The following is a 7,368-nucleotide window of genomic DNA, read 5'->3' on the forward strand; positions in this document are numbered from 1 at the left end:
GACGAACGTATCCTGAAGACGAATGAGTGGCTACAACGATGGTGCCGGGAAATGAACTTCGGATTCCTGAATCACGGTGAGGCACTACAGGGACTACAGGGACCAGACGGACTCCACCTGACCAACAGAGGTAAGAACGTCTTCGGACACCGACTAGCCCGCCTACTTCGAAGGGCTTTAAACTAGGTAAGTCGGGGGTGGGTACCCACTTTTACACCGGAGCAGTAAGTAACAATCCTGAGGTGGCGAACAAAAACTCCGCTTCTAAGTCCGAGGTAAATACCCTTACTGCAACAGATTCACTAGGAGACACCTTAACTCATAAGGAGCTTAGTAAACACCAAGAGTGGAGAGCTATGTATGTTAACGCACGCAGCCTGGGGAATAAACTTCTAGAACTGGAAACAGAAATGGTTAATGCAGACTTAGACGTGGTGGCTGTGTCCGAAACATGGTTCACGGACTCTCATGGGTGGGATATGACTATACCAGGATACAACTTGCTTCGCCAAGACAGAGAGGGTAAGTTAGGAGGAGGGGTAGCACTTTACATCAAAGAGAACATTAAGACAACCAGGATCACGGATGTCAAGTATACTGGGGAATCTATCTGGGTAAACCTGGCCAGAGGCGGAGAAAAATGCCTATACCTTGGTGTGGTATATAGACCTCCTAGACAATCGGAGGACAAAGACGCAGAATTAATCGAAGACATTGAGAATATCACCTTGCGGGGGGATGTTGTTCTATCAGGAGACTTCAATATGCCTGATGTAGACTGGAACACACTCTCAGCGACAACTTGTGATAGCAGGAGGATATTAGCGTCCATGAAGGGAGTACAGCTCAAACAAATGGTGCTAGAGCCTACTAGGGCCCAGGCCATCCTGGACCTGGTACTTACGAACGGGGAAAGCGTCTCGGAGGTCTCGGTGGGAGAAACGCTAGCCACCAGTGACCATAACATGGTATGGTTTAACCTTAGGAAAGGCTTCCCTAGATCTCAAACAAGAACAAGGGTACTCAATTTCCGGGGCACTGACTTCGCACGCATGGGAGATTTCGTTCATCAGACACTACAGGTTCAAGAAGTAACTAATAATGTGGAAGCTATGTGGTCAACCTTGAAGTCGACCCTTCATGAGGCATCTATCCGCTACATTAAATCGGTAAATAAACAACAAAGAAACAAGAGACCCAAATGGTTCACTGATGAGGTCTCGAACCGCGTCAAGGAGAAGAAAAGAGCATTTCTCTTATACAAACGCACCGGGGAGAAGGAAGCAAACATTGAATACAAGACAAAGTCTGCAGCGGTCAAAACAGCAGTCAGGGAGGCCAAACTTCGAATGGAAGAAACTCTAGCGAAGAACATTAAGAAAGGGGACAAGTCCTTCTTCAGGTACATTAGTGACAGGAAGAAGAACACAAATGGGATAGTACGCCTTAGAACGCCAGACGGGAATTATGTGGAAACAGATTCCGATAAAGCCAAACTGCTGAATGATTACTTCTGCTCGGTCTTTACCTGCGAGGCACCAGGGCACGGGCCAAGGCTGGAAATGAAGCAAAGCATGGAAGATCCATTTCAGAATTTTGAGTTCACACCTGCTGATGTCTACAGTGAACTGTCAAAACTTAAGGTGAACAAAGCCATGGGACCGGACAATTTGCACCCTAGAGTGCTCAGAGAGCTAAGCGATGTTTTGGCAAAACCGTTAGCAGTACTCTTCAATCTCTCCCTAAGTACGGGGAGAGTCCCCCTGGACTGGAAAACAGCCGTCATTCCTCTGCACAAAAAAGGTTGCAGAGCAGAGGCTGCAAATTACAGACCAGTAAGTCTCACATCAGTAGTATGTAAACTCATGGAAACTTTACTTAAAGGTAAACTAGACACGATTTTGGACGAGGGGAACCTAAGGGATCCCTGTCAACATGGATTCACTAGGGGTAGGTCATGCCAATCCAATCTAATCAGCTTCTTTGATTGGGTGACGGGAAAGTTAGACTCGGGAGAGTCTCTGGACATAGTGTACTTGGATTTCAGTAAAGCTTTTGACAGTGTCCCACACCGCAGACTATTGCACAAGATGAAGTCGATGGGGTTAGGTGAGAAACTAACTGCATGGGTCAACGATTGGCTGAGTGGAAGACTTCAGAGGGTGGTGGTCAACGGCACCCTCTCTGAGACATCGGAAGTGACTAGCGGAGTGCCGCAGGGCTCGGTCCTGGGACCATCCCTTTTCAACATATTCATAAGGGACTTGACCCAAGGGCTTCAGGGTAAAGTAACATTGTTCGCCGACGACGCCAAACTGTGTAATATAGTAAGTGAAAGCAATCTCAAGGATAATATGACGCAGGATTTGATCACGTTGGAAAACTGGTCCTCGACATGGCAGCTGGGCTTCAACGCTAAGAAATGTAAGGTCATGCATCTCGGCTGCGGAAATCCATGCAAAACTTACACCTTAAATGGGGAAACACTAGCTAGGACTTCAGAAGAACGGGACTTGGGAGTAATCGTCAGTGCTGATATGAAGGCTGCCAAACAGATGGAGCAGGCCTCATCCAAGGCAAGGCAGATGTTGGGATGTATCAATAGAGGCTTCATCAGCCGCAAACCTGAAGTCATAATGCCGCTTTACAGAGCCATGGTGAGACCTCACCTGGAATACTGTGTGCAATTTTGGAGACCACACTACCAAAAAGATGTGCTTCGAGCTGAATCTGTCCAGCGAATGGCCACTAGAATGGTCTCCGGACTCAAGAGTCTCACATACGAAGAAAGACTGGGCAAACTACAGCTATACACTCTTGAGGAGCGTAGAGAAAGGGGAGACATGATTGAGACATTTAAGTACATCACAGGTCGTGTCGAGGCGGAAAGCGATATATTCTTCCCCAGGGGACCCTCGGTCACAAGGGGGCACCCGCTCAAACTCAGAGGAGGGAAATTTAATGGTGACACCAGGAAGTATTTCTTCACAGAAAGGGTTGTAGATCACTGGAACAAACTTCCGGTGCAGGTGGTCAAGGCCACCAGCGTGCTAGACTTTAAGAATAAATGGGACATCCACGTGGGATCCCTATGGGGGTCGAGCTAAGGATCTGGGTCATTAGCACTCAGACTTGATGGGGTGGGTCAGAAGAGTGGGCAGACTTGATGGGCTGTAGCCCTTTTCTGCCGTCATCTTTCTATGTTTCTATGTTTCTATGTTTCTATTGAGGTGAGGCTTACCGGTCTATAGTTCACAGCCTCAGCCTTGCAACCCTTTTTATGTAGAGGAACGACGTTGGCAGTTTTCCAGTCCAACGGAACTTTCCCCGTACTTAGTGAGAGATTGAAGAGCACTGCCAATGGTTCCGCCAGAACATCTCTCAATTCTCTGAGCACTCTTGGGTGTAAATTGTCCGGTCCCATGGCTTTGCTTACCTTGAGCCTTGCCAGTTCGTTGTAGACATCCCCAGGTGTGAACTAAAAATTCTGAAACGGGTCATCCACGCCTTGTTTTACTTTCAACTGTGGTCCGTGTCCTGGTGCCTCGCAGGTGAAGACTGAGCAGAACTATTCATTTAGTAGTTCTGCTTTCTTGGAGTCCACCACTGCGTAGTTTCCGTCCGGTTGTCTAAGGCGTACTATACCGTCTGTGTTCCTTTTCCTATCACTGATATACCTAAAGAAGGATTTGTCCCCTTTTTTAATGTTTTTTGCCAGAGTTTCTTCCACTCAAAGTTTGGCCTCCCTAACTGCTGTTTTGACCGCTGCAGATCTGGTCTTATATTCTACTTTAGTTTCTTTTCTCTGCGTACGTTTGTAGGAAAGAAATGCTTTTTTCTTTTCCTTAATGAGGTGCGAGATCTCTTCAGTGAACCATTGGGGTTTGTTGTTTCTTTGTCGTTTATCTACTGATTTTATGTAGCGATTAGTTGCTTCATGTATGGATGATTTCAGGTACGACCACATAGTTTCCACATTGCCGGTCTCTGCTTGGTCCTGCAGCGTCTGATGAACGAAATATTGTATGATATAGCTGGCCACTACACGCTATGAATATTTGGTGGAGATGACCAGATATCTACCACTGAATATTCACGGTTAACCAGTTAAATGTGATTTAACCAGTCAGTAGCCATTGCTGACTGGTGAAATAACACTGAAGATAGGGGGTAATATTTCATCTTCTAAAAAGTCTCTCACAATCTAGCTCTTTAATAATAATAATAGCTTTATTTATATCCTGTCATACCTTTTCAGTTCAAGATGGTGTACAAGAGGTGGTGTAAGGACAGCGAGGTAACATCAAATTAGAATTGGGGAGGGTTATAAAAACAGTTACGTGATGAGGTAGCATAGGAAGGAGGAAGGGGTATGTGAGAAGAGGTAGGTGTCGCACAGGTTTGGAGGATCAGGTGAATTTGTCAAATAGATGGGGTTTATTTTTGAAAGAGTGGTATTAGAGAGTTCAGGATTAGGTCATTTAAGGTGTTGTTCCAGACCTCTGCTTGAAAGGAATGTGCTGTTGAGGAATCTTTTGAATTTGCATCCTTTGGGGGGAAGGGAACATGAACAGCAGTGTTCTGCGTGAAAGGCAGAGTTTGTCCTGCAGGGTAAGGTGTTTCAGGAGGTAGGTGGGTGTAGTGCCGACAAGTCTTGAAGCAGAGGCAGCCAAATTTGAAAATTATTCTTGCTTCTATAGGTAGCCAGTGGAGTTTCTTGTAGTATGGGGTGATGTGGTCAGATTTTTTCAAGCCAAAGATTAGTCGAACAGCTGTGTTCTGGATAAGTCTCAATTTCTTGATGGTTTTTTTGTGAGATCCTAGATAGATTGTGTTGCAATAGTCCAGTGTGCTTGGACTATTGCAACAGAGATTGGACCAACAGTCTGAATGAAGTGAAATTGAAGAATGGTTTTGACATGCAGAGTATCCACAGTAAATAGAAGCATTTTTTGATTAGGATGTTGGTTTGGGCTTCAAGTGTCAGTTGCTGGTCTAGGGTTACATCTAAGATTTTGATGGTTGGGTTGATTGGGAAGTTTCTTCCATTTAGGTCGATAGTAGATACAGTTGGTTTATTTGTTAGGGAGACCATATTTTGGTCTTTTCTTGGTTTAATTTTAATTTGGAGTTTGTTGACCATTGTTCTACTTGGTTGATGATAGATACGATGAAGTGACTGGTTTCGGTTGACAGTGCAGAGATGGGGACGATAATTGTGATGTAATCTGTGTAATGTGAGATTGGAGGTTCAGTTTTAATAGTTCCTGTCCTAAGGAGGCCATGTACAGATTTAAAATGGTGGGGGATAAGGGGGAACCTTGAGGGACACCACAGGGATTGGTCCAAGCCTGGGAGTAGGTTTGTTCACTGATGACTTGGTAGGATCGGTTTTTTAGGAAGTCTTTAAACCAGTTAAGTATAAGGCCCTAGATACCTATGGCGTCTAGACAGCTGAGTAGGTTATTGTGGTCGACCGGTACATGTTATTTAAATACAGTCACTTAATGCGCTCCTTTGTGCGATCCTGCAGTGCATTCCGGAAATCTTTGCATTAAGTAAGTACAAAGTTTGGAAGCCTTGTCTAAACAGAACCGCCCTTCTTTATTCACTATTTTTTCTGTTTACTGATATACCGTTTAAATTCAATATAATTACAACCCATACTCCTATTTACCATCTTGATACTATGGATAATTCTTCTTCTTTACCTATTCCAGTTATCTGGGGACATAGATCATTTAAATCTGATTTCTATCATGCTTTTCTGCGTTCCACTGAACGTTTAAATATTAAACTCCCTTCTAACCAATCAGTTTCTTCTTCACAATTTCCATTATCCGCAGAACATATAATTAGACATCTTAACATAGGTTTAATCAATATCCGTTCTATTAAAACTAAATATCATTTAATTAAAGATGTTATTATTCAACGATCTCTTGACATTTTATGCCTAACTGAAACTTGGCTTTCTGAAGGGGAAGAGGCCTATCTTTCTTATGCCTGTCCCCAAGGATTCTCATTTCTTTACCATCACCGTAGCAATAAAAGAGGAGGGGGACTGGCAACAATTTTTCGAGAACCTTTATTGTTACACACTGATGATTCCTCAGCAAACTCCTCTATCGAGTTCTTACAGTTCTCTTTGCTAACCAAACCAAAAACTGATATACTTTTAATTTATTTACCACCACCAATATCTTCTGACAATATCACACAACTTCAATCTTTACTTTTTGATTTTGGTAGTTCTACTTTAAATCCTTTAATCTTGGGTGACTTTAACATTCATTTTGATGACCTTAATAATAACTATACAAAAACTATTCTTTCATATATAAAACAATTAAATCTACACCCACTAATAACTCTTCCAACTCACCAGGCCGGCCATACAATCGATATGGCTCTAATATCAACAGCTGCAAGGAAAAATTTGTTATTAAATGATTGTCTACCAGTTCCTTGGTCTGACCACTTTTTAATCTCATTAAAATATACTACTTTTCATAACCTAAATCATAAAAAACAACAAACAATTAACTTTAGAAATTACAACAACCTTTCTTCAGATTTAATTCACTCTTCATTCAATTTAGATTTCACTAAATCTAATACTAATTCTCTAGATGACTTAACCTTTGGAGCATAGCCATAAAATCACTTTTGGACAAACTTGCACCTGTACAAACTAAGGTTATCTCCGCCTGTAAAACTCAGAATCCATGGTTTACAGCTGAACTTTCCCTCATCAAAAAACAAGTAAGATCTTTAGAACGCAAGTGGAGGAAAGATAAAACTCAAATTAATCTACAAATGTTCAACGAGCTAACTAGACTTTACAAAATAAAAATAAACCAAACAAAAAAGAAATTCTATTCAGATAAAATATTCAAAGCCAAAAATCCATCGGTACTTTATACCATACTAAACACAATAACTCCAAATTACCAACAACAACCTGAAGCGGTTGGTTCTATTCCCACCGCTCAGGAACTTGCGGATCATTTCATTGAGAAAATTAATAAAATTAGGAAAACTTTTACAATAAACCAACTTTTAACAAATGATCATGAACAAACAGCTACAGAATCATTCATTTCTAGGTGCTCAATATTTAAATTACCTAGCTTAAAAGAAATTGAGTCCACTTTTAAATCTATTAACATTAAGGGATCTAAAGCCGATCTAATTCCACCATTCATTCTAAAGCATTACTTTGATATTTTTGGACCTTTCATTCATACTTTAGTTACTGAAAGTCTGAGTCAAAACACGGTACCACTGTCATGGAAAAAGTCCATCATTCGTCCTATCATCAAAGATAAAAACGTTAGTTCTGAAGACCTATCTAACTATAGACCA

This window comes from Geotrypetes seraphini, chromosome 3 (genome assembly GCF_902459505.1).
Source record: "Geotrypetes seraphini chromosome 3, aGeoSer1.1, whole genome shotgun sequence".
NCBI classification, from domain to species: domain Eukaryota; kingdom Metazoa; phylum Chordata; class Amphibia; order Gymnophiona; family Dermophiidae; genus Geotrypetes; species Geotrypetes seraphini.